Source organism: Eucalyptus grandis, chromosome 11, assembly GCF_016545825.1.
Source record: "Eucalyptus grandis isolate ANBG69807.140 chromosome 11, ASM1654582v1, whole genome shotgun sequence".
In the NCBI taxonomy this organism is placed as follows: Eukaryota; Viridiplantae; Streptophyta; class Magnoliopsida; order Myrtales; family Myrtaceae; genus Eucalyptus; species Eucalyptus grandis.
The window spans coordinates 8,983,169-9,011,110 of record NC_052622.1 but is presented as its reverse complement, the minus strand read 5'-3'; the positions used below and the strand labels follow the sequence as shown (position 1 = coordinate 9,011,110).

The 27,942-nt window shown below is 37.1% G+C and overlaps 1 long non-coding RNA gene across 1 annotated transcript; it reads right to left on the bottom strand.

Moving 5' to 3' along the window:
• Positions 1-1,471: 1,471 nt before the first annotated feature.
• Positions 1,472-25,989, bottom strand: LOC120289462. Its single transcript, XR_005547476.1, has 3 exons — positions 25,977-25,989; positions 18,080-18,081; positions 1,472-1,813 (listed from the first exon to the last, which is right to left on the bottom strand). It is a non-coding gene; the product is annotated as an uncharacterized LOC120289462 (long non-coding RNA).
• Positions 25,990-27,942: the final 1,953 nt, after the last annotated feature.

Genomic DNA, 27,942 nt, shown 5'->3' with positions numbered 1-27,942 from the left:
CTTTTTTTTTTTTTATAAAAAATAATTTGTATAAATATCAGTTGGACACGTCAACCGGGGGGTGGGGAGGGGACTGCGCACCGGCGAGTTCCGGCTCACAAAATCATTTTCCTCTTCTTATTTTTCCCACCTAATTCTTCTTCTTCTTCGTCGCGGCTCCCACAGGTGGTAGAGCGCAGAGCTCGGCCCCCTGATCGCCCCTCTCCTGGATCGCCCCGATCGGATCGCACCTCTCCTTGAGTCTGCGCTTGCCGCCTCCTCAAGCGATTTGCGCCTCCTCACATTCGTCCGCCAGGTAAATCATCGTTGTTTCCTTCTCGAGCAATCCTACAGAGATGGTGGTAAGGGAGGAGGATTAGTGTGTTCGGTTGCGTTTTCCTCTTTTTCCCGCCCTTTAAACTCTCTAAAGACTTTGAATCTAATAAAGCGAATAGAGATCAAGCACGTCCGAACTTGAGTCATTGTTTGTGCTTATATTGATTTTTGTCAGGACATGAACATCCACAGTTCTATACAGCAAGAGTTTGATTTCTGACTTGATTTCCCTGTTTAATAAGCAGATAGTTCAAAAATTTCTTTTCTGCTTGGAAATTGTTGTGGCTCGAAGAATTGTCAGGTTTGATCCCAAATCTCTCTTTACGCAGTTATGCATCATATCAGAGGCTGCAAATTGCAATTGTATATCTGTCTCAAGTCATCTTTGTTCTTTTCTTATATTTCTGGGTCTTTTTTTTGGCATCTGTTGTTGATTCTAGCAAGTACAGCTACAGAGAGTTAGAAAGAGCTTCAGAGGTTGGTGGTATTGGATGTTTGAGAGCCTGTTTTGCATACTGAGTATATATGCTCAAATTGCTGGAGGGTCTTGATGAATTGAAGGACGTGTTTTCAAGTGCAAAAGCTAATGGACTTGTAATGAGCTGTGCTTATTTGTAATTCTTTCCTGGATGTGGCTCTTTAAGACCAGTGGAAACGAGTATGCATTAGCATTTTTATCTGTATTGTGCTGATTCTGGTATCTAATTTTTAGCTGCTGGGTAGATACATTCCTTAGGGAGTATCAAAGGGACTACTCCTTTCCTTTCATTAGCTTCTGTGAATTCTCCACTCATTCTGTTCTGTTGTAGTTTTTATCAGATAGTATAAAAAGAAAGCATTTTAGTTAGAGGTACAGACATTGGAGTAGTGAACAATGCTTTATTGATTGGACTCAATGTAATTGTTAAAACTATGAAGAGTATTAAAGCTGGATGATATTTCATCTTGGATCACCATAGACCTAGTGACTCTATTATCTTTATGGATTTTTTTACTGCACAGGGCCTTTCTTGCTGGGTGAGCGCATCCGATTCGAAAGTTCTTTCCTAAACCAATTTCCATTTAGTTTCTGAAAGATAGAGATAAGCTTTCTAAATGAGATGGAGTTCCACGAATATGCAGGCTAGAAAGATGTAATTTGCTGCTATTCTATCTCTTTGTGCATTAAGTTCGAAGAAGATCTTAATCTATAATGAAGAAATGATAGTAGCTGCTTGTTTTATAGGCTTTATCATATTCAGTTGGAAGAGTTTAGGTAAGACTTTCAAAGTGACTCTCGACGGGAGAATCCAGGCTATTAAGGAAGAATCACATCAATTCCCCAATCCTAACGAAGTAGTTCCTCTGGAATCCAATGAAGAACAATGATTACTTAGGATCAGCTTGCGAATTTGTGGCACCGTATTAGAATCATTACCAATGGCACGCTGTGTGCCTAAGTGCGAAAAGACAGTGCAAGCTTTGTTATGCCGAAACCTAAATGTTAAGTTAGCAACACCTTATGCTTTTGCCTCAGTAGATTGTAGTTGCATTTACAGACTTTTGAGTTGGGTCGCAAGGTCTGCAACTGCTTTATCAGTAATATGTTAATATGTTTATATGTTTATGCAGGTGATCCTCATGTAGAGTATTAAATTCTTTAGTCACAAGTCGTTATTTTCCACTAAGTTATTGACGAAGAACAATGAGATGAATGAGATAAACAGATCCAATTTGTTTATGTTAGGAGTAAAACACAAGCCTAAGGTGAGGCTACTTAGGCTACTTGACATTTGCTAACATCAAATAGGCTACTTGATACTTGAATTTTTTTTTTTTTTCAGAGATCAAGCCAAGAGGTGAAACAGCTTATTAATGATAAGAAACCTACTGTAGTATTTATAGAGTTGTCTCAGGATAGAAAAAGTGTACTTAACAATCCCCATTCTGAATTTTTCGTGGCGGCTGAGGAGGGCGAAAAATATGAGGCCCAGATCATAATGGGAGACATGTCCCAGAAGGTATGACAAAGCATTTGTTCAAAGTTATATAGTGCTCTCTAATAAAATGATCATCAATGTCAACAGTAAATTGTGCACACATTTTCTTCATGCCCGTCTTGTTTTTATCTTCTTTGGGGCTTGGAGGTATTGAAATTGAACATATATGGTGTTGTTATTGTTGTGACATGTTGTGATATTTTATTTTCGTTCCTATGGGTTCTAGAGAATGTTTGCTATCCTGAAATTTTCTTGTCTTTCCTGAATGTTAAAGAGAAAAAAAAATTGGGTCAAAAGAAAATGTCATTTTGGAGTTTTATCAACATAGGCAGAGATCCTATTTTCTGAATCCATTTCGTGAATTAGGAAGGTCAAGGAAATAGAAATATGAATCTGAGACTAAATCTTGATATACCTTAGAACAATACATTTTTGTTAAATTTTTGTTACCCGAGATATCTTTCTTATCTTTTTTTTTTTTTTTAATCTTCAGGACATAATGAAGGATATATACATCCACATGACAGAAGATGAGAAGGCTAAATCTAAACTGATGTTTACACAGTTTACACTTACACAATACTTGATGAGAAGGATATAACAACACCATATATGTTCAATTTCAATACCTCCAAGCCCCAAAGAAGATAAAAACAAGATGGGCATGAAGAAAATGTGTGCACAATTTACTGTTGACATTGATGATCATTTTATTAGAGAGCATTGTATAACTTTGAACAAATGCTTTGTCATACCTTCTAGGACATGTCTCCCATTATGATTTGGGCCTCATATTTTTCGCCCTCCACGGCCGCCACGAAAAATTCAGAATGGGGATTGTTAAGTACACTTTTTCTATCCTGGGACAACTCTATAAATACTGCAATAGGTTTCTTATCATTAATAAGCTGTTTCACCTCTTGCCTTGATCTCTGAAAAAAAATTTCAAGTATCAAATAGCCTATTTGATGTTAGCAAATGTCAAGTATCAAGTAGCCTAAGTAGCCTCACCTTAGCCTTGTGTTTTTCTCCTAACATAAACAGATTAGATCTGTTTATCTCATTCGTCTCATTGTTCTTTGTTAATAACTTAGTGGAAAATAACAGCTTGTGACTAAAGAATTTAATACTCTTCATGAGGATCACCGGCATAAACATATAAACATATTACTATAAAGCAGCTGCAGACCCTGCGACCCAACTCAAAAGTCTGTAAATGCAACTACAATCTACTGAGGCAAAAGCATAAGGTGCAAGGTGCAGTAAAAAAATCCATAAAGATAATAAAGTCACTAAGTCTATGGTGATCCAAGATGAAATATCATCTAGCTTTAATACTTTTCATAGTTTTAACAATTACATCGAGTCCAATCAATAAAGCATTGCTCACTACTCCAATGTTTGTACCCCTAACTAAAATGCTTTCCTTTTATACTATCTGATAAAAACTACAACAGAATAGAATGAGTGGAGAGTTAACAGAAGCTAATGAAAGGAAATGAGTAGTCCCTTTGATACTCCCTAAGGAATGTATCTACCCCGCAGCTCAAAATTAGATATCAGAATAAGCACAATCCAGCACAATACAGATAAAAATGCTAATGCATACTAGTTTCCACTGGTCTTAAAGAGCCACATCCAGGAAAGAATTACAAATAAGCACAGCTCATTACAAGTCCATTAGCTTTTGCACTTGAAAATAAATCATTCAATTCATCAAGACCCTCCAGCAATTTGAGTAAGCATATATACTCAGTATGCAAAACAGGCTCTCAAACATCCAATACCACCAACCTCAAATCGTCAAAGCTCTAGCTCTTTCTAACTCTCTGTAGCTGTACTTGCTTGCTAGAATCGACAACGGATGCCAAAAAAAAGGCCCATAAATATAAGAAAAGAACAGAGATGACTTGAGACAGATATTATACAATTGCAATTTGCAGCCTCTGATATGATGCATAACTGCGTAAAGAGAGATTTGGGATCTAACCCTTCGAGCCACAACAATTTCCAATCAGAGAAGAAATTTTTGAACTATCTGCTTATTAAACAGGGAAATCAAGGAAGAAATCAAACTCTTGCTGTATAGAACTGTGGATGTTCATGTCCTGATAAAAATCAATCTAAGCACAAACAATGACTCAAGACTCAAGTTCGGACATGCTTGATCTCTATTCGCTTTATTAGATTCAAAGTCTTTAGAGAGTTTAAAGGGCGGGAAAAAGAAGAAAACGCGACCGAACACACTAATCCTCCTCCCTTACCACCATCTCTGTAGGATTGCTCGAGAAGGAAACAACGATGATTTACCTAGCGGACGAATGTGAGGAGGCGCAAATCGCTTGAGGAGGCGGCAAGTGCAGACTTGAGGAGAGGTGCGATCCGATCGGGGCGATCCAGGAGAGGTGCGATCGGGGGGCCGAGCTCTGCGCTCTGCCTCCTGTGGGAGCCGCGACGAAGAAGAAGAAGAATTAGGCGGGAAAAAAGAAGAAGAGGAAAACGATTTTTTGAGCCAGAACTCGCCCGCAGTGCGCCCCCGGGTGACGTGTCCAACTGATATTTATACAAATTATTTTTTATAAAAAAAAAGTGTTTAAGAGTTTTTATTTGATTAGGAAGAGATGTACCATGATGACTAGGATGATGAGTATTGAACTTAGAGGAGATTGGTGCAAATTTGGTGCAAATGTGAGCACCAAGAACAAAATTCTTCATTTAAAATATCAAAATCAAATTCTCAAGCAAAGATACTTATTATATGTTCAAGGCAACAAAACATCAGTTTAGACAAGCAACATCAAAGAATTAATACCTTCCTTGGAACCAAGAAGGAACATCACATCTTATCAAGTATTGTGTTGTGTAAATGTAAATGGTTATCAAGTATTCTGTAAATGGTAATTAGTATTGTGCCTAAAAGTCGTGGGAGCAAAAATAGGATCGTCATCATGGCCCTTTTCTTCTTATCATTTTGCTGCCCCCCAACCGAACCGAGTCGGATATGTGGCAATTGCTTGGCAATTGCTACCGTGCCCACGTATGCCTACAGTTTTCTTCTCTTTTAGCTAGTAGATTTGCCAAGCCCCCCACAAAGCAAGCCATAGCTAACCTTTTCCTAAAAAAGAAGTTAAACTCGAATAATGTAAATTTTGAATAATGCAAATGATGACCTTGACGGAATCCGAGTGCTCTGCACCCATAATTTACCCCAAAAATATAATTCAAAATAATTTACATTCATCAAATAAAAAAATAAAATAATTAATAACCATTAGGGAGAGAATTTAATTTTCTTTTAATCAGAATAAAATAAATCTGTTTACTTAGAAAAAAAAACTTACTTGAGTTTTAAATCCCAGTGCTCTAATTAGAACACTGGCACCGAAATAGATGCTTAAATTTACCCAAAAAAATTATTTCAAAATAAATTGTTATTAATAAAAAAAATTACTAAGAAATATAATGACACTAGATTAATTTAGAGAAACTATACACAAAAATTATGAGATTTCTGGTACTGACCAAGTACCAGCAAACTAACCAAGACTTGAGAAATAAGTACCAGCAAGCTAACCAAGACTTGAGAAATAAATGGATTCACCAAGATCCTAAAATAAAAATAAAAATTAAAGATCATTAATAATCTAAGAAGATGATGATCCATGAATAGGTTGTTTTTCCCTCTTGTTTAATCGGCATGGCATGTTTCTTGTTAAATTTACCCAAAAAATTAATACAAATAGTTTACTTAGGTTAAGTCCTTGGTTTAATTTTGTCCACTTATTAATCAAAATAAATTCATCAAAAAAATAAAAATAAAATAACTACATAACCATCCCTAACCCAATTGTCCGGTCAGGTTTTAGATGGGAGTCGCCACTAGGGGTCGGAGTGTTCCCTCCATTCCTACAGATAGTTTGGGGACATACAAATGAAAGAAACAATCATCACATCAAACAACCAAAAACAACACATTTTTTGTGTTTACAAATGGTGACTAAAGTCATGAAATCCCTAGATCAAATCCTAGGTGACATCCCAAGGTTCAGCATTATTATGTGTCACACCTAAATCATTTATCTAATGATTACATGCAGAGCATATAACAAGACAAGCATTCAAGCCATATGACCTTGATTCTCAGTTAATCAAATAAATGAGTGAGCTGACGAAGGATCACTTACTAAACATATGCATCATTGAACATGTTTATGCAACATCCAAATACCAAATCCGCCCTCTATATAACCTTCATGAAGTAGAATAAGTTCTTGGGAAGATCAAAGAAAGAACAACTTCTTCCTCCGTAAGGAATTCTTCCAAAAATTCCGAACCTAATCTTTTTAAAAAAGTAAGTACAGTCTTTTTGTGTATACCCAAACAAATCTCATGAAGACATCTGCAACAGATTCTTTCTAAAAAATCAAAGAATTAGGGCATGTCACTATGGAAATAGAACATGAGAGAAGCATACATGTCTGATTCACAACTATTTACATCATCCAAAAATGATCCATTCAATATGAAATTTCTACACAACATAGATCATCATACAACATCCTGCTACTTTTGTAAGGACATCTAAAGCTAATTCAATTTGCATGAATCACAAAAATCACAATGTCAGCGTCCTTCAAGTTAGACATATCACAGTAGCCGGTGCATTCAATTTAAACATGATAAACCTATCCAAATGATGTTCACTCTTCATTTAAATTTTATATTTTTGTTCAAAAAGGACATAGAAAGAAATTTTCATGAAGAAACCATTTTTATATGCTGACATATGCTTTTATAAAGATCAAAGAATTTGTGCAAAACAATCAGCTCAGCAAAATTCCAAACAAGGTCAAGGATATTCTAGACATACTCGATTTGGGTAAATGACCTTCAATTATCACGAAATTTTTATTTGATATAGATTGGAACCTAATGAACAACTTTCATTTAGGCATCAACTTTAGAATCTAATCACAAAAAATCATGTGAAAATGGCAAACAGCACAGGTCATTAAAGTAGAGCATGAAAACAGAACACTTAATCATTTACAAATTGTAGCTCTGTTTGTAACAATTGTCGAATCTAGTAAATGATGACCAAATCCAAGAGCTCACGGCATCCATTACAAAATATCAAGAAAGAAGCAAAATCTATCCAGACATGCCTGCATGTTGACGCAATCGCAATGTCTACAGATTGAAATTAACAGAACTTCATCATAAGAACACATTACAAAGTGTATGTTCTTGTACCACATGAGGAGGTAGACAAAAGGGCTCACAACAACCAAACCCATATAGAACAGAGCTACAAAACCGTATACATCGACATTGAAAGACTCAATGAACCAAGCAAAGCAGAAGAACATACAACATTGTAGTCGAGTTCTAATGACAAATGAATCAGGCATAAGAAAAATATAAAACCACCATCAACCGCTAACAGAATGGAAGAATCATGGTAGGCACAGGACAGCTGAAGAAATCTCATTTACCCGCCGGAGTGAGAGACTGGAGTAGTCACAAACTGCCCATCTTTATATGCATGCATGCACTGCTATGGTGAAGGAAATATTATCTAAACAGTGGTGATAACCACCAGTGTGATCAAAGGAGTTTGTATATAGTAAGAATATGAAGTCCATGGCAACGTATTACGTATATGCATCAACATGAATCAGATATGAGTATGTATCTAGGTCAGAGGTACGAGCTTTGTAAGAGAGGCGCTGAGTGAAATTGGAAAGCATTTGCTCGAATGTCGAAAGGCTAAGAAACAGATGCTGAAGGATGACACAAGGTGGAGCTTCAAACTTATCCGAGACCCAAACTTAGATCACAATTAGAAAACAATGAACGAACTAAGTTCAGCCTTGACATAGGGACAACTAGTTTATGCTCATAATTATGAGGCTCGGTTTCTAGTATCCATAAGAGTAGGCATATGGAAATCATTTCTACTGTAGTAACTTACCTCCTTCAAGCCCCCATATATTGCTAACCTTTCATCATAAGTTCCTCAAAAAAAGAAAAAAAAAAAAAAAAGTTAATGATACTAATTTTGAATAATGCCCTTTCATCCTAAGTTCGTTAATGATACAAATTTGATGGAAATTTGATCGAAGCTTGAAGCTTAAAACAAAGGATGATTTGATTGAAGCTTGAAGCTTAAAAAAATATTTAGTTTACTTTTAATCAAAATAAATCTCTTGTAGAAAAAAAAAAAACTTGAGTTTTATTCCCAGGCATTTAGTCTACTTAAATTTACCCAAAAAGATTAATTCAAAATAATTTACCAATTTACATTTCGTGTAGTTATTAATCAAAATAAATTCATCAAATAAAAAATAAAATAATTAATATTTAATAATCATTAGGAGAGAATTTAGTTTACTTTTAATCAAAATAAATCTCCCTTTACTTAGAAAAAAAAAAATTGAGTTAAGGAAATCCACATGGGCACGGGGCACGGCATAGGCATACTTGGGCACTGGTGCGTGCCCATGGACATGTTTAGTCTCCTTAAATTTATCCAAAAAATTAATTCAAATTTATCTCTAGTTATTAATCAAAATAAATTCTTCAAATAAAAAATAAAATAATTAATAATTAGTAGGGAGAGAAATATACCTGTAGACGTCCTTGTTCACAACTCAAAACCCTTGAGAACAAGAAATAACAATTTGAATGACCTCATGTAATTTGCAACTAAATTCATCACATTGCAGTCTCTTTGCTTCAACCCTCACATTATAAGATATAAAGATACATACCATACCATAACCTTGTACAAATCAAAATAACTTTCCAGGGTTGCTACATAAACAATCATCAAGAGGACCAACAGAATAGAACAACCCACAAGCTATCTCTAGGTCTCCTAATGACGTGAAGCTATTCATAAGCAGAACTTTACTTCAGAAAAAAGACCTTTTCACTTCGAATTTCCATCCATGCATTCCAACAGACACCACAAGATTCCAACTTTTGAACTACATTCTAACCACAGATAGAAATCTCAGTACCTCGGCCCGAGAATAAATACTTCAATCAAGACCATCGAAATCAATAAGCAATGCGGTACAATAAGCAATACAAAGAAAAACTATACCATTTCTTACCATTAGAAAACATAGAAAAGCTACTCAAGGGAAAGTGTTCAAAGCACCAAATCAATTTTGGTAACAATCAAAGACCATCCAGGAACTTCCTGATGTCCTTGTTCTTCACATGGCATTTCTACTTCAAGACGAGCAGAAATTTAATCTCAGCAAGAGCTTTTCAAAAAATGATGAGTAGGACGTACCTGGTTTATGAGGGCGCAAGACCCCGAAACAAGCTCCATGTCATTTCCATCCACGACCAGTTCATCCTTCACCTTCTCGGAACGGACCACAGATACTCCTACAGGCATTTCCGCCTTCCTCACCTAAGTAAAACACCTGAGTAAAATGAGCAAAGAAAAAGATTATTTTCAGTTTCATCTAGACCCACAAGATAAGTAAAGTGAAAAAAAAAATAGGGGTCGGCAAAATCATCAAATGATTTGATTTTGGGAAAACTTGTTATCAGAATATAAGTCCAAATCGAAAAGCTAAAGTATCCGGCCCCCAGCGAGCATCCTCCATTCGGTATACACACACCCCCTCTAGCACAGGGCTATACTGATTCGTTACAAACTCATTCATCCCATCAGTCAAGAAACAGCCGAAGCTAACAAACAAAGGCAACCTTCTGACCTCAATTGATTTAAAGTACAATAAACTGCACACACTTGCTGCATAAACAATCATCAAGAGGACCAACAGAATAGAATAGCCCACAAGCTATCTCTAGGTCTCCTAACGACGTGAAGCTATTCATATGCAGAACTTTACTTAAAAAAAAAGACCTTTTCACTTCGAATTTCCATCCATGCATTCCCACAGACACCGCAAGATTCCAACTTTTGAACTACATTCTAACCACAGACAGAAATCTCAGTACCTTGGCCCGAGAATAAATACTTCAATCAACAAACCAACGAAATCATTAAGCAATGCGGTACAATAAGCAATACAAAGAAAAACTATACCATTTCTTATCATCAGAAAATAGAGAAAAGCTACTCAAGGGAAAGTGTTCAAAGCACCAAATCAATTTTGGGAACAATCAAAGACCATCCAAGAACTTCCTGATGTCATTGTTCTTCACATGGCATTTCTGTTTCAAGACGAGCAGAAATTTAATCTCAGCAAGAGCGTATCGGAAAATGATGAGTAGGACGTACCTGGTTTATGAGGGCGCAAGACCCTGAAACAAGCTCCATGTCATTCCCATCCACGACCAGTTCATCCTTCACCTTCTCGGAACGGACCACAGATAGGCATTTCCGCCTTCCTCTCCTGAGTAAAACACCCGAGTAAAACGAGCAAAGAAAAAGATTATTTTCAGTTTCATCTAGACCCACAAGATAAGTAAAGTGAAAAAAAAAAATAGGGGTGGGCAAAATCATCAAATGATTTGATTTTGGGAAAACTTGTTATCAGAATATAAGTCTAAATCGAAAAGCTAAAGTATCCGACCCCCAGCCAGCATCCTCCATTCGGTATACACACCCCCTCTAGCACAGGGCTATACTGATTCGTTACAAACTCATTCATCCCATCAGTCAAGAAACAGCCGAAGCTAACAGACAAAGGCAACCTTCTGACCTTAATTGATTTAAAGTACAATAAACTGCACACACTTGCTGCATAAACAATCATCAAGAGGACCAACAGAACAGAACATCCCACAAGCTATCTCTAGGTCTCCTAACGACGTGAAGCTATTCATATGCAGAACTTTACTTAAAAAAGACATTTTCACTTCGAATTTCCATCCATGCATTCCCACAGACACCGCAAGACTTCAACTTTTGAACTACATTCTAACCACAGACAGAAATCTCAGTACCCTGGCCCAAGAATAAATACTTCAATCAACAGACCAACGAAATCAATAAGCAATGCGGTACAATAAGCAATACAAAGAAAAACTATACCATTTCTTATCATCAGAAAATAGAGAAAAGCTACTCAAGGGAAAGTGTTCAAAGCACCAAATCAATTTTGGGAACAATCAAAGACCATCCAGGAACTTCCTGATGTCATTGTTCTTCACATGGCATTTCTGTTTCAAGACGAGCAGAAATTTAATCTCAGCAAGAGCTTTTCGGAAAATGATGAGTAGGACGTACCTGGTTTATGAGGGCGCAAGACCCCGAAACAAGCTCCATGTCATTCCCATCCACGACCAGTTCATCCTTCACCTTCTCGGAACGGACCACAGATAGGCATTTCCGCCTTCCTCACCTGAGTAAAACACCCGAGTAAAACGAGCAAAGAAAAAGATTATTTTCAGTTTCATCTAGACCCACCAGATAAGTAAAGTGAAAAAAACAATAGGGGTGGGAAAAATCATCAAATGATTTGATTTTGGGAAAACTTGTTATTAGAATATAAGTACAAACCCAAAAGCCAAAGTATACGGCCCCCAGCTAGCATCCTCCATTCGGTATACACACACCCCTCTAGCACAGGGCTATACTGATTCGTTACAAACTCATTCATCCCATCAGTCCAGAAACACTAGAAGCTAACAGACAAAAGGCAACCTTCTGACCTCAATTGATTTAAAGTACAATAAACTGCACACACTTGTTGCATAAACAATCATCAAGAGGACCAACAGAACAGAACAGCCCACAAGCTATCTCTAGGTCTCCTAACGTCGTGAAGCTATTCATATGCAGAACTTTACTTAAAAAAAAAAAGACCTTTTCACTTCGAATTTCCATCCATGCATTCCCACAGACACGCAAGATTCCAACTTTTGAACTACATTCTAACCACGAGACAAAAATCTCGCACCTCGGCCCGAGAATAAATACTTCAATCAACAGACCAACGAAATCAATAAGCAATGCGGTACAATAAGCAATACAAAGAAAAACTATACCATTTCTTATCATCAAAAAATAGAGAAAAGCTACTCAAGGGAAAGTGTTCAAAGCACCAAATCAATTTTGGGAGCAATTAAAGACCATCCAGGAACTTCCTGATGTCATTGTTCTTCACATGGCATTTATGTTTCAAGAAGAGCAGAAATTTAATCTCAGCAAGAGCTTTTCGGAAAATGATGAGTAGGACATACCTGGTTTATGAGGGCGCAAGACCCCGAAACAAGCTCCATGTCATTCCCATCCACGACTAGTTCATCATTCACCTTCTCGGAATGGACCACAGATACTCCTACAGGCATTTCCGCCTTCCTCACCTGAGTAAAACATATGAGTAAAACGAGCAAAGAAAAAGATTATTTTCAATTTCATCTAGACCCACAAGATAAGTAAAGTGAAAAAAACAATAGGGGTGGGCAAAATCATCAAATGATTTGATTTTGGGAAAACTTGTTATCTGAATATCAATCCAAACCCAAAAGCCAAAGTATCCGGCCCCCAGCCAGCATCCTCCATTCGGTATACACACACCCCTCTAGCTATACTGATTCGTTACAAACTCATTCATCCCATCAGTCCAGAAACAGCCGAAGCTAACGGACAAAAGGCAACATTCTGACCTCAATCGATTGAAAGTACAATAAACTGCACACACTTGCTGCATAAACAATCATCAAGAGGACCAACAGAATAGAACAACCCACAAGCTATCTCTAGGTCTCCTAACGACGTGAAGCTATTCATATGCAGAACTTTACTTAAAAAAAAAGACCTTTTCACTTCGAATTTCCATCCATGCATTCCCATAGACACCACAAGATTCCAACTTTTGAACTACATTCTAACCACAGACAGAAATCTCAGTACCCCGGCCCAAGAATAAATACTTCAATCAACAGACCAACGAAATCAATAAGCAATGCGGTACAATAAGCAATACAAAGAAAAACTATACAATTTCTTATCATCAGAAAACAGAGAAAAGCTACTCAAGGGAAGTGTTCAAAGCACCAAATCAATTTTGGGAACAATCAAAGACCATCCAGGAACTTCCTGATGTCCTTGTTCTTCACATGGCATTTCTATTTCAAGACGAGCAGAAATTTAATCTCAGCAAGAGCTTTTTGGAAAATGATGAGTAGGACGTACCTGGTTTATGAGAGCGCAAGACCCCGAAACAAGCTCCATGTCATTTCCATCCACGACCAGTTCATCCTTCACCTTCTCGGAACGGACCACAGATACTCCTACAGGCATTTCTGCCTTCCTCACCTAAGTAAAACACCTGAGTAAAACGAGCAAAGAAAAAGATTATTTTCAGTTTCATCTAGGCCCACAAGATAAGTAAAGTGAAAAAAAACAATAGGGGTGGGCAAAATCATCAAATGATTTGATTTTGGGAAAACTTGTTTTTCAACGCCTAATAGAGCCATTCGCTTTGGGTGACATTTTGTGGTTTTTATGAGATACTTTGCATTCATTAAAAGCATTTTACTTTTGGACATTTTTTTACTTCATCCTGTATTGTGCCTATTAGAACTAGCAATATCTTTAACAATATCTTGAGAAACTCTTCCCCGTTCAGAAGGAATGATCTTACAGTATACTTTTTATTTTTCATTTTCATTTAAGAATCATTCTGGTATTGGTGTTGCTTGCTTAAAATGTGCATGTATTTTCACTTAGATTGATCTCATGTGAATACTTGTGCATTTTAAGTCCCAATATCACTACCACTCTATTATAAGCCCGCTGAGAGGGGCTGAGAGGGACGTGACATTGCTAAGAGGGGCTAAGAGGGACATGACATTGGCCACCACATTTATAAATGAGTATCTTTTCCTTGAAAAGTAAATAATATTTCTAGTTTATTATTAACGTGTTGAATTGTCTAAAAGATCAATCATTGTCTAAAAGAGGTATATTTGTTTCTAGAAGCCAATCTAAAAAGTCCTTCATTACATGTTGAGCTTGCAATTTTTCACTTAAAGAGCAAAACAAGCTGGAAAGCAAATCACGAGCACCAAAGTAAAAAAGAAAAGGAAAAATCAGCTAGCCTACTGCTTGATAAACTAGATTGTTAGTGCTCCTTTTCCCCCAATTGCCCAATTGCCACTAGTTACCTAACATATCTAGCTTACATATTTTTCTTTGAGATTTATAACATGCATTTGACCCATGCGGGCATGTCAGCTAATGATGTCAAGATGAAATTGTCCTTTCCCAATGTTATTACTTTACCATTTAGCATTTATGATGATAAAACCTTGCCAGTATTTCTTGCCTTCCATGTTTGGAGATGCAGGTTAACCAAGAGCATTTTAGAATTTTTGTGTCCATGCTCAATGTAGAAAGAATATTACCTACAGCATGGAAGCTTCTTTCTTTTGAAAATTACATGTGGATAATCTACTCTTGTGAGTAAGATTATGATATGATAGAGATATAGAGAGGGAAAGGAAATTACAGGTTTGTATGGAAAAAGAAGACACGGCGTGTTCTCTACCAAAGTTTTTCATGTAATTTGGTTTCGAACATTCATTCATTCGTATTCTCTATCAATGAGCTTGATCATTTCCATGTTTCCCTCTCTTTTGTCGGCTTATTGGGGGCTTACCATATGTTTCAATTTCTTAGCTTGAATTTAAAATTTTGATGACCCTTTATGTGATGACGTGGCGCCATTGGGACCATTTGATTCAGCGAATAGGAGTCGCTGAATCCGTGTGGATGGTGCTGATTTGGACCGTCGGATCGCACAGCATAAGGACCGTTAGATGCACTTCGACGGCTATAATCCCCACCGTCAGTTCGGAATGCATGGGTACCGTCCGATCCTTGCTTCTGATCTTAGATCGTTGGATCGATAAGTTCTAGGTTTCCAAAAAAGTCATCTTCCTCTCCTTCTGTTGCTCGGGCGGTTCCTCCCGAACGCTGCTTGCTCGCTGCGGCGTGCAAAATCCGCCATGAGAGCGGCCTGAGTTCTTCGTCAGCGCTGCAAGCACGATGCTCTCTCCTCTCCTCCCTTCTCTTGTCCAGTGGTCGCGAGGCGCTGGTTTTATTCTTGGACAGCAAGCTGAAAGAACGAGAGCTCGAATACGAGGAGGGAGTCTTTCCTTTTTTTCTTTCCCTCGGCTAGGGTTTCGAATCGGTTTCTCCAATCTCTTCTTTTGCCCTCTCCTTCGATCACTGGCGAGCGTGGAATCCATCTGTCTAGATCGCGAATCGCAAGCTAGCTAGCGATTTCAATAGCTCTGCTCCCGCCGCATCGTCGGTCTTCCTCCTACTGTGGTTCTGCTACAACTCTGTAATTTTGATTCCGCGCCTCACTTTTTCTATGCATGGTTACAACTCAGTAGACCTTGTTTGGCGTTTGTAGTTTTTATGAGATACTATGCATTCATTGAAAGCATTTTACTTTTGGACATTTTTTTACTTCATCCTGTATTGTGCCTATTGGACTAGCAATATCTTTAGAAATATCTTGAGAAACTCTTCCCCATTTAGAAGGAATGATCTTACATTATACATTTCTCATTTTTATTTAAGAATCATTCTTGTATTGGTATTGCTTGCTTAAAATGTGCATGTATTTTCACTTAATACCTGTGCATTTTAAGTCCCAATATCACCACTTTGCAGAATATTGGGATTGCTGCTTTCACGATTCTTTCCTAAAATATTATTATAGTCGGTCCATGATGATATATTCATGAAACCTGTCGTGTATAAGTTGGGTATGTTATATGGTAGAATTAATTAGAGGTAGTGAGGAGGAGACATATAAGCTGCACGCAGTTGTGATTTTGGGCTGTTATTGGGTGCTTGGGTGCTGGGTTACATGGCTTACATGTGCTCCTAGTACTCTAAGAAGAGATGACTCATGTACGTCCATCTCATAAGATATATTCCTAATTAACGATTGCATATGCAGGAAGTATGAAAGCTCATAAGATACATTCATGATTAGTGATTGCATATGCATGAGTATGAAAGCTGATAAGATATATTTCTAATTAGTGATTGCATATGCAAGCAATATGAAAGCTCATAAGATACATTCCTGATTAGTGATTGCATAGACAGTATGAAAGCTGCCTTTGGAAAAGTATGGAAGTTAGAGCAAATTAGTAACAATATTATTGACAGTATTATTGGTGTATTTTGACGCCTATAATCCCCACTGTCAGTTTGGAATGCATGGGTACCGTTCGATCCTTACTTCTGATCTTAGATCATTGGATCAGTAAGTTCTAGGTTTCCAAAAAAGTCATCTTCCTCTCCTTCTGTTGCTTGGGCGATTCCTCTTCAATGCTGCTTGCTTGTTGCGGTGCGCAAAACCCGCAGTGAGAGCAGCTCGAGTTCTTCATCGGCGCTACAAGCACGATGCTCTCTCCTCTCCTCCCTTCTCTTGTTTGGAGGTCGCGAGGCGCTAGTTTTCTTCTTAGATAGCAAGCTGAAAGAACGAGAGCTCAAATATGAGGAGGGAGTCTTTCCCTTTTTTTTTTCTTTCCCTCGGCTAGGGTTTCGAATCGGTTTCTCCGATCTCTTCTTTTGCCCTCTCCTTCGATCACTGGCTAGCGTGGAATCCATCTGTCTAGATCGCGAATTGCAGGCTAGCTAGCGATTTCAGTAGCTCTGCTTCTGCCGCGTCGTCGGTCTTCCTCCTGCTGTGGTTCTGCTGCAACTCTGTAATTTTGATTCCGCGCCTCACTTTTTCTATGCACGGTTACGACTTAGCAGACCTTGTTTGGCGTTTGTTAGATGTTCGACTTAGCAGACCTTATTTGGCGTTTGTAGTTTTTATGAGATACTAAGCATTCATTGAAAGCATTTTACTTTTGGACATTTTTTTTTATTTCATCATGTATTGTGCCTATTGGAACTGGCAATATCTTTAGCAATATCTTGAGAAACTCTTCCAAATTTAGAAGGAATGATCTTACATTATACATTTCTCATTTTTATTTAATAATCATTCTTGTATTGGTATTGCTTGCTTAAAATGTGCATGTATTTTCACTTAGATTGATCTCATGTGAATACCTAGGCATTTTAAGTCCTAATATCACCGCTTTACAGAATATTGGGATTGCTGCTTTCACAATTCTTTCATAAAATATTATTATAGTCGGTCCATGATGATATATTCATGGAACCTGTCGTGTATAAGTTGTGTATGTTATATGGTAGAATTAATTAGAGGTAGTGTGGAGGAGACATATAAGCTGCACGCGGTTGTGATTTTGGGCTGTTATTGGGTGCTTGGGTGATGGGTTACATGGCTTACATGTGCTCCTAGTGCTCTAAGAAGAGAGGACTCATATACGCCCATCTCATAAGATACATTCCTGATTAGTGATTACATATGCAGGCAGTATGAAAGCTCATAAGATACATTCATGATTAGTGATTGCATATGCAGGTAGTATGAAAGCTCATAAGATACATTTCTGATTAGTGATTGCATATTCAGGCAGTATGAAAGCTACCTTTGGAAAAGTATAGAAGCTAGAGCAAATTAGTGACAGTATTATTGGTGGCACTTTCAAGGAATTTGGTTAGTTACATCCTCGTAGCCAGGGGGTGGAAACTCTAGGTGTGATTTTAATTCTTATAGCAGTGAACTTTTTTTTGAGAAAGAATATATTCAGGTCATAAATTCAATTGTTAAAGGAGAGAGCATCGTGCTTACAGCACCGGCGAAGAACTCGGGCTGTTCTCACGGCGGATTTCGCACGCCACAGTGAGCAAGCAGCGTTCGGGAGGAATCGCCCAAGCGACAGAAAGAGAGGAAAATGACTTCTTTGGAAACCTAGAACTTACTGATCCAACGATCAAGATCAAAGGCAAGGATCGGACGGTACCCGTGCATTCCGAACTGACGGTGGGATTATAAGCGTCGAAATGGATCTGACGGTCTTTATGCTGTGCGATTTGACGGGCATGCATTGGAACGTCTCTCGTGTGTTTGTCTGGATTTCATAGGGATTCATCTGCCTGTTTTGCGTACATCCGAGTTCCTCCGCCGCTCGAATTAGGTCAATCAGTCGACAGTCGATTTGCCGAAGCGAGCTTGTTCGCATAGTTGTCGCATTGGAATATTGTCGGGATTTAGGAACGTCTCCTGTGCTTGTCTGGATTTCGTAGGTGCATTTCGCGGTTGCGATGATTTTAGAAAACTGCAAAGTTCAGGAGGCCTCTCAGCACGTTTATGGAGTGTTTGTGGAGTTCTGATGTGGTTGGTTGCTGGCTGCTGTGTTGAATGGGACTGATTTCATCTGTAAAACAAAGATGGTGGTATTAGGGAGGAGGATTAGTGTGTTTAAGCATCTGATTCGGTGGTTTTTGTTGACAGGAGGCCGAGCGAAAGAAGACACGGCGTGTTCTCTACGAAAGTTTTTCATGTAATTTGGTTTCGAACATTCATTCATTCGTATTCTCTATCAATGAGCTTGATCATTTCCATGTTTCCCTCTCTTTTGTCGGCTTGTTGGGGGCTTACCATATGTTTCAATTTCTTAGCTTGAATTTAAAATTTTGATGACCCTTTATGTGATGACGTGGCGCCATTGGGACCATTTGATTCAGCGAATAGGAGCCGCTGAATTCGTGTGGATGGTGCTGATTTGGACCGTCGGATTGCACATCATAAGGACCGTCAGATGCACTTCGACGCCTATAATCCCCACCGTCAGTTCGGAATGCATGGGTACCGTCCGATCCTTGCTTCTGATCTTAGATCGTTGGATCGATAAGTTCTAGGTTTCCAAAAAAGTCATCTTCCTCTTCTTCTGTTGCTCGAGTGGTTCCTCCCGAACGCTGCTTTCTTGCTGCGGTGCGCAAAATCCGCCATGACAGCGGCCCGCATTCTTCGTCGGCGCTGCAATAACGATGATCTCTCCTTTAGCAATTGAATTTTTAGCTTGAATATATTCTTTCTCAAAAAAAGATCACTGCTATAAGAATTAAAATCACACCTAGAGTTTCCACCCCTGGCTACGAGGATGTAACTAACCAAACTCCTTGAAAGTGCCACCAATAATACATGGGCTGCAGCAGCAGTTTTTGACTGAATACAAGTGATGGATGGCGGATGATTTAGACGATTTTGAGTCATGAGTTGATTGTTTGGAAGATGAAGTTTCTTCAGATGATGTTATGCTGTATTCTTTTTGTTTGTTGAGTATATGTTTATTCAAAAGGTTTGAAGAGGTTTTTCTTTTCTTGTTCAAAACAAGGTCTAGAGATGTTATGGAGCATATCTTTTTGGGGAAGGTCCCAAAGTTATCGTTTTTGCTTGTGACTTTTATCCCAGGTCATTAGAAGCTAACATGGGCTTTTTTGGTATTAGTGGCGAAAATTGCCATGAATGACTGCATTACCACCACTACATGCTATGTTTTAGAAGGATTTTGTTGATGAGTGAGCATGATTGCTATGGGCTTAGTATTGGTGACACTGGCAAGTAATGCATTAGGTGGTGGCAGAATTTTCTGTCGTGGAGGTTCTGGTTTTACTGTTGATTAGCAGAAGGTAAGTGATCTATATTAGTCATTAGAATACGTTTGATTGTTCCAAAAATTGATTTGGTGCTTTCAAGAGGCGATCGGGGGGTGACGTTTTATGGCAGCGAACACTTTCTCTTCCGCAGCTTTTCTTTGTTTTCTAATGATAAGAAATGGTATAATTAATTTTTGCATTGCTTATTGTAGCGAAGCAACCCTTGCAAAGTTATTTTGATTTGTACAAGGTTATGGTATGGTATGTATGTTTATATCTTATAATGTGAGGGTTGAAGCAGAGACTACAATGTGATGAATTTAGTCAAGAACTTGAATGATTGGCTGCTTTGCAAATTACATGAGTTCTTCTACTTTCCCTCATCTACTATGGCTTCAGTTATGTCTTGGTGGTCTAGCATTCATCTAATATCAAATTGTTATTCCTTGTTCTCCATGGTTTTTGAGTTGTGAACAAAGATAGGGTTTTTGAGTCGTGAACAAAGATGTCGACGTCTTGTCTCATGTACAGCCATTATATTTCTCTCCCTACAAATTATTTATTATTTTATTTTTTATTTGAAGAATTTATTTTGATTAATAACTACAAGCTAAATTATTTTGAATTAATTTTTTTGGGTAAATTAAGAAGACTAAACATGTCCATGCATGCCCAAGTATGCCGTGCCCAAATGTTCTAAATAAAGCACTGGGATTTCCTTTCCTCTTGATAAAACTCAAGTTTTTTTTTTTTTTTTTTTTCTAAGTAAACAAATTTATTTTGATTAAAACTAAAATTTAAGAAGATTAAACATAACCATGCATGCCCAAGTATGCCGTGACCAAAATTTCCTTTCCTTTTGATAAAACTCAAGTTTTTTTTTTCTAAGTAAACAGATTTATTTTATTAAAACTAAACTAAATTCTCTCCCTAATAATTATTAATTATTATTTTTTATTTGATGAATGTAAATTATTTTGAATTAATTTTTTTGGGTAAATTTAAGTCATGCCGTGCCCAATGTTCTAAGTAGAGTAGTGGGATTTCATTTTTCTTGAGCACTAGGATTTCCTTCAAGTTTTTTTTTTTTTTTTTTTTTTCTAAGTAAAATCTGATTTATTTTGATTAAAAGTAAGTAAACTAAATTATCATTAACTTTTTTTTTTTTTTTTTTTTTTTTGGAGGAACTTATGTGGGGGTTTCGCAAACACTACAACAAAAAAATGCTTAGAAGAAATATATCGCATAAAAAATTGTACGCATACATGTTATCATACATGTTATCAGTACATCAATTGCCACATATCGGACTCGGTTGAGTAGCAATTGTATCCGACTCGGTATTTTGATGCCCTCAATAGGCTAATGAGAAACAATGTGATTATTTTGATGCCCTCAATAGGTTAAACAATTGATAAAAAAAAAAAAAAAAAACATAGTGGAATACTGAACTTTGATTTATATGTGGTTAGAAACTACTTATTACTACTTATGAGATACACAAAACATATTACATCAGTTATTATATGTGGTTAGAAATTAATAATAACCATTGATAAACATAAGTATTATAAACATAGGATAACACACGTATAATGGAGATAACAAATAAATAGTATAATATGGACAACTTATATTATTACATTACCGACTATTGATAACATATAAAACTCATGTAGCTAAAATAATAATAATCCAATAACAATATTTATAATTTAATACTAATAATAACATATTATTGCTATAATAACGTACTAATAATAACTTATTCCAATATTAATGTAATATTATCATATTGTTTATAATGTCATAACTTATTTTTTCTGATAAATTAACAATTGTTAATAACATATTATACTATTTATTTACATTATTGTTTATGCTATTAATATTATTAATATGGTAACTTATTAACATAATGTCCTCCATTGATAAACATGTATTATATAAACAATAGTATTTGGTTAGAAACATAAGTAACTAGAAGGATTTACATATAACAGAGTGTATCTCATCAACAAAAACTATTTATGAGTGCAATGTAATATGATTTACTATTTTATCAATTGTTTCTCATTAGTATTGTTATTAAGCAATGGTAAATCAAAATAACCATTTACATATCCACTAAACAATGTGATTTACAAAGAGTGGTTTTTTTCTTTTTCGTGGATTATGTTGACACCCAAATTTTACCATTTTATTTAGGACTTAATCGCATACAATATTAGGAATTAGTCGCTAAAAAAAGAGAGGAAGCAAAGAGTAAAATAAATAGCTTTCATTAAAATGCATCGTGTATGTTTTCTTTAAAATCTATTACGCGTATATATTAGGAGCATTTACATGACTGTCACTAATTATTGAATCTAAAAATGTAAAAAAAAAAAATTATTATTATTTAAAAAATCAAATATTAAAAAAAAAAAGAAAACAAGGAAAAGGGACGGACCGGGTTTGGTCTGGTCCTTCTCTTTTCTCCACTCCTTTGTATGTAGGGGTGTGCAAAAGAACCGGAACTCGCTCGGATCGCTCGGAACCGGATCGGAACTGCCCGAAACTGGTGGTTCTTAAGTGAACCGGTCCGGTTCTCGGTTCCATGGGCGGATCCGCCCGCCTGTCCACCCGGATCGGACCGGTTATGGACCATTCTCTTTTAATTCCCTTGAACACCATATCGCCAGGCCATCCTCCACACCTTTTTTCATTTGTGGGGACTGAAATAAGGTTTGCTTGTTTAATAGCGAAGAAAATTTGTTGGCTTGGGAATCTTCTGAATAAACTTTGCAAACAGAATTTTGCCTTGCTATATAGAGGATGGTGGGGGGTAGTAGCATTGTATAATAAACATAGTCTGTTTGGCTCCAGAAGTGGCCTTGCGTGGACATTATGCAAATGATGATGATGTAAATCTTCTAAATTATGTGGTGGAGCTAAGCCGGTGAACTTGCCCATACCAAGGGTGCAAGTCCGGCCCTTTAGCGAAGAGAGAATCAAGAGAAATGAATGTGTATGATCATTGAACTGTTTAGGAGATCTTTAATAATTTTGGCTACGGAGGGGATCGTTGATGGTTGGTAGGTTTTTTGTGCCGTTCTTAGTAGGGTGTGGAGCTTGTTCACGCTCGTTCTCGTTCTATAATGAAATTTGACAAATAGCAAAGAGCCAACATGGTGTATGGATAGATAATTATGAAAGGTTAACTAATATTCCAATTGTTTTTGTCTAGGACTACGATCGTGCGATAATTAGTTGAAATTAGATAAAACGGGCATCGACCCACCGGCATAGGGAAATGAGCGTCGCAGGTCATGATGGCATAGGGTCAGATGGGATCTATTTCACTCCAACCGAAGATTTATTTTAGTTCAATTGCATGATTGATCTATTTCACGAGTCGTGAGGTTGGACCAGTTCTATGGATCCATCCCAGAATTGGACCAGACCGGCGGTCCGGTTTCCGGGTGGATCCATGCAAGTAGCGGGCGGTTCCCGAATTGGAAACGGTTCTTAGCGGGTGGGTCTAGTACCCCTATTTGTGTGTTTTCGCTTGGGCCAAGCCCAACTTTATTTACTTTTCTCTAAGCCCAGCCCGCCTGCTAGTGTTCTTCCTCCTCACGCCAGTCACGCCCTACAAAAAAGAGGAGTACAAGTCAGAGAGAGGAAACGGATGGCGAGCAGCAGATCCCGCAGCGTGATCCCAGGGTCGGAGTCAGGCCGGCAAGGCAGCTGGCGGTGGCAGGGGGCCAGCGCGCTTGTTGGCCGAGCATAAAAGCGAGAGGGGGAGAGGCTTTCGAGACTCGGCTGTTTTTTTTTTTCGGAGTGGAGAGAGAACAGAGAGCACCGGAGAGAGTTCGAGAGAGTAGAGGGCGAGCCAAAGGGAGAGGGTGATACTGAAGGACAGCTTCGCCGTCACCAGTCGTCCGCCCGAGAGCCGTCGTCCACCGCAGCGCTCCCCTTCGAACCAGGTAGGTCATTCCCGAGTACGTCTGCCCTGTTTTTGGTGGGGCGTCGGACTGGAGCTCGTGGTCGATCAGTTCGCACGAGCTTCAGTCTCGATCTTCGCCCGAAATTCCATTGTGCTCGTGTTCATTCCTCACACAGCATATGCGTGCTTATCGTAGGGCTTTATGCAAATATTTGTTTGTGTTTGGTGTTATGGCCGAGACTTGTCATTTTTGTTTAAACTCAAGTTAAATGCTGATAAACTTGTCCCCGAGTCGATCCAGAATAGTGCTTGTGTATCGCGTGACGATCTTGGCCTGAACCCGAGCCCCGATCGAGTCTATGCTTACCTCTCTAGTTAGTGCGTCTTATGTGTTCGATGAAATGCCTTAATAAAAAACCGAAGGGCAGTGTATGTTTTAACGCAAGATCAACTCGTTTTTCTCCCATGCCCGCTGAGTCCTGCTTGCTTTGCTTGTATTTGTGATTTTTTTTTCGTAGTGTTCGTGAGAAATATTCATGCGTATTTGAGTCGATGACGTTTCTTTGCGCCGAAAAAAATGGGTTTGTGGTCATCGGAATGGGTGTCCAACAGTGGTCATCGTCGGTCGGAATGAATGACCGGCGCCAAATGGTAGGTTGGCGACCCTCCAAACACCGGTGAGGGTTCGCTGCAGTGTTGTTTTTAGTTCAGTGAGGATGGCACAAAATGAGGAAGAAGCGTCGGGGAAGAAGAAGAACGCCAAAAGGGTAGTAAAAGAGAACGAGGAAAAAGAAAAACCAGAAAAGAAAAGAATAATAGAGAAAAGAGGGCAAAAATGACTTCGGGAAGGAGTCGTAGAAGGGGAAGGTGCAGGAAAGGAATGAAGTAAAAAAAAAAAAGGATAAAGAATAAAAAAGCAAAAAAGCAAAACAAAAGAAATAGAAAACTATAAAATGAAAAAGTGGGCCTCGGGAATGACCGTTGAACAGATGGTGCAAGGACGCAGTGAGAAAAGACAAAAGAAAGAAAAATAAATTAAATTTTTAAGGAAAAAATAAAAAAATTTGAAAATGATTTTAAAAATAATTCAAAAGGGTTGGGTCCGCGGGCCGGATTGGGTTTTACCCGGTCCGAACCCATTTTCGTGAAGTATAATAATATTAAATATTAAAAATATATTAAAAATTCAAAAATTTTCCCAAAAAAAACAAAGAAAATTAAAAATTTCAAAAAAAATAAAATCAAAGTGATAGATGGTATCAAATTAAGGCAAAAATGACATCTATGAAATTTTATTAATTTTTGTAAAGTCATTTTCCTAATTTAATGCTATCTTGATATTTTATAATCATTTTTGTAAATAATCTATTTTTCATAGATTAAATTTATTTAAAGTAATTTAATGCATATAGAGTAATTTCATGCATAGTTAAATTCTCATTTCGCTCATGGGGCTCTTGTCCTGGGGTGTGATAACAAGGCCATGTAATATTATTTGCCCGACTTGTATCGAGTTTTCCTTTTCTGCATTTATTTTCAAGTCATTTTAATTTCTTGGATGTTTACTTGCGCATCTCTTTTCATTAATTTGAGTGTAAATTTCTCTTTTAAATTATGTTAGGCTTAGTCTAGACATTAACGAAAACAAACCTACAAAAACATTTCCATGAATGCTTAGCAGTTTTATAAAGATTATAATTGGTAATTAAGATTGTGTGGCCATTTAGATGAATAACCTTCTAAGTTAGTGGTACTGCAAGGGCGCTAAAAGAAATATTGGCGTAAACAAGTCCCTATTTTTAGAAATATCTGGTTGCGTAGGGAATCGAGACAACGTTCCCGCGTCTTGATTGGTTTCTAGCTGACCTCAATAGACTAGCGACTCCTAGAATTACATAGGTTGTTCAGAACTAAAATATGAAAATCCAATGTCGTGCGAGGTATGGGCTTGGGAGAGCACATGCCTAATTTAGGGCCATTGGTCCGCCTCTTTAGGCAAATACCCCTAAACCTGCTTCCTTTTCTCCCAAACGGAAAAAAAGGAGGTCGTGGATTACTTACACATTAAAAAAAAGGCTGATTAAAGTAAAAACTAAGTAGAAAGTAGCAGCAATGTAAATTCATTTTCAGCTCAATTCTTATACATTTATTTCCTTACCTCATGGTTCTCCAAATCCCAAATCAATTCAATTCCTTTTAGGTGATCGGAACCTACAACTGCAACCAAGCACAATCTTTGGCAGATTGTAACATTCTCTTTACCATGAACCTAAATACCATTTAATTTATCTCAGTAATTTTTTTTTCACTAAAAAAAATGAATACTCACATATCTCTTGCATCCAGTATTGTTCCCTCTATGCTTGGAAAATTCTTCTCAAATTGCAGGAAAAAATATAAAGGGTCCACCTAATGCAAAAAAAAAAAAAAAAAAATCAATATAAAAAACCATTAATATAACATGAATAATATCACATGGAGAACTAGGGGGAAATCTTTCATTATTTCCCATAGCACGTGACATAGCATGTAACTGTCCAGTTCATTTCGTGTAAAATGTTTTAGGCATCTTTTCCTCGTTTTTTACATTATAATAAGCATTAGCATTGGAAAGGCAAATAAATGCAAACAAAAGGCAAAGGCAAATACCTCACTCGATAAATCCCCTAAAACTATTGGGATGTTATTTTTCTGAGCCTCTTTCCATGCCGCACGAAATTCACTCCAGGGATGTCTAAGCAAACTCCTCCGCGATCGAAAGTGAGACTGATTTTGACTACAGAAATTTGACTCCACACGATTGCGGGGGAGTTTGCTTAGATACCTTGGAGTGAATTTCGTGTGGCATGGAAAGAGGCTCAGGCTCAGAAGAATAACATCCTAATAGTTTTATAGTTTTAGGAGATTTACCGAGTCGGGTATTTGCCTTTGCCTTTTGTTTGCCTTTGTTTGCATCTCCAATGCTAATGCTTACTATGAAGTAAAAAACGAGGAGAATGTGCCCAAAACATTTGACACGGAACGAACAGTTTACATGTTATGTCACGTGCTATGGGAAATAAGGTAAGATTTCCCCCTAGTTTTTCATGTGATATTATTCTAGTAATATTGATGTTTTTTATATTGATTTTTTTTTTTTTTTTTGCATTAGGTGGACCCTTTATATTTTTTCCTGCAATTTGAGAAGAAGTTCCCAAGTACGAAGGGAACAATACTGGATGCAAGAGATATGTGAGTATTCATTTTTTTTCAAGGTTGGGTGAAAAATTACTAAGATAAATTAAATGGTGTTTATCTTCATGGCAAAGTGAATGCTACAAGTTGTGAAAGACTGTCTTGCATGGTTGCAGTTGTAGGTTCTGATCACCTAAAAGGAATTGAGCTGATTTGGAGGACCATGAGCTAAGGAAATAAATGTATAAGAATTGAGCTGAAAATGAATGTACATTACCGCTACTTTCTGCCTAGTTTTTGCTTTAATCAACCTTTTTTTTAATGCGTAAGTAATCCACGAAAAAAAAAAAACCACTCTTTGTATATCACATTGTTTAGTGGATATGTAAATGGTTATTTTGATTTACCATTACTTAATAACAATGCTAATGAGAAACAATTGATGAAATAGTAAATCATATTACATTGCACTCATAAATAGTATTTATTGATGAGATACACTCTGTTATATGTAAATCTTTCTAGTTACTTATGTTTCTAACAAAATATTATTGTTTATAATACATGTTTATCAATGGAGGACATTATGTTAACATAAACGGTAATGTAAATAAATAGTATAATATGTTATTAACAATTGTTAATTTATCAAAAACAATAAGTTATGACATTATAAACAATATGATAATATTACATTAATATCGAATAAGTTATTTTTAGTATATTATTATAGCAATAATATGTTATTATTAGTATTAAATTATAAATATTGTTATTGGATTATTATTATTTTAGCTACATAAGTTTTATATGTTATCAATAGTCGGTAATGTAATAATATAAGTTGTCCATATTGTACTATTTATTTGTTATCTCCATTATATGTGTGTTATCCTATGTTTATAATACTTATGTTTATCAATGGTTATTATTAGTTTCTAACCACATAATAACTGATGTAATATGCTTTGTGTATCTCATAATTAGTAATAAGTAGTTTCTAACCACATATAAATCAAAGTTCCGTACTCCACAAATGTGCTGAGAGGCCTCCAGAACTT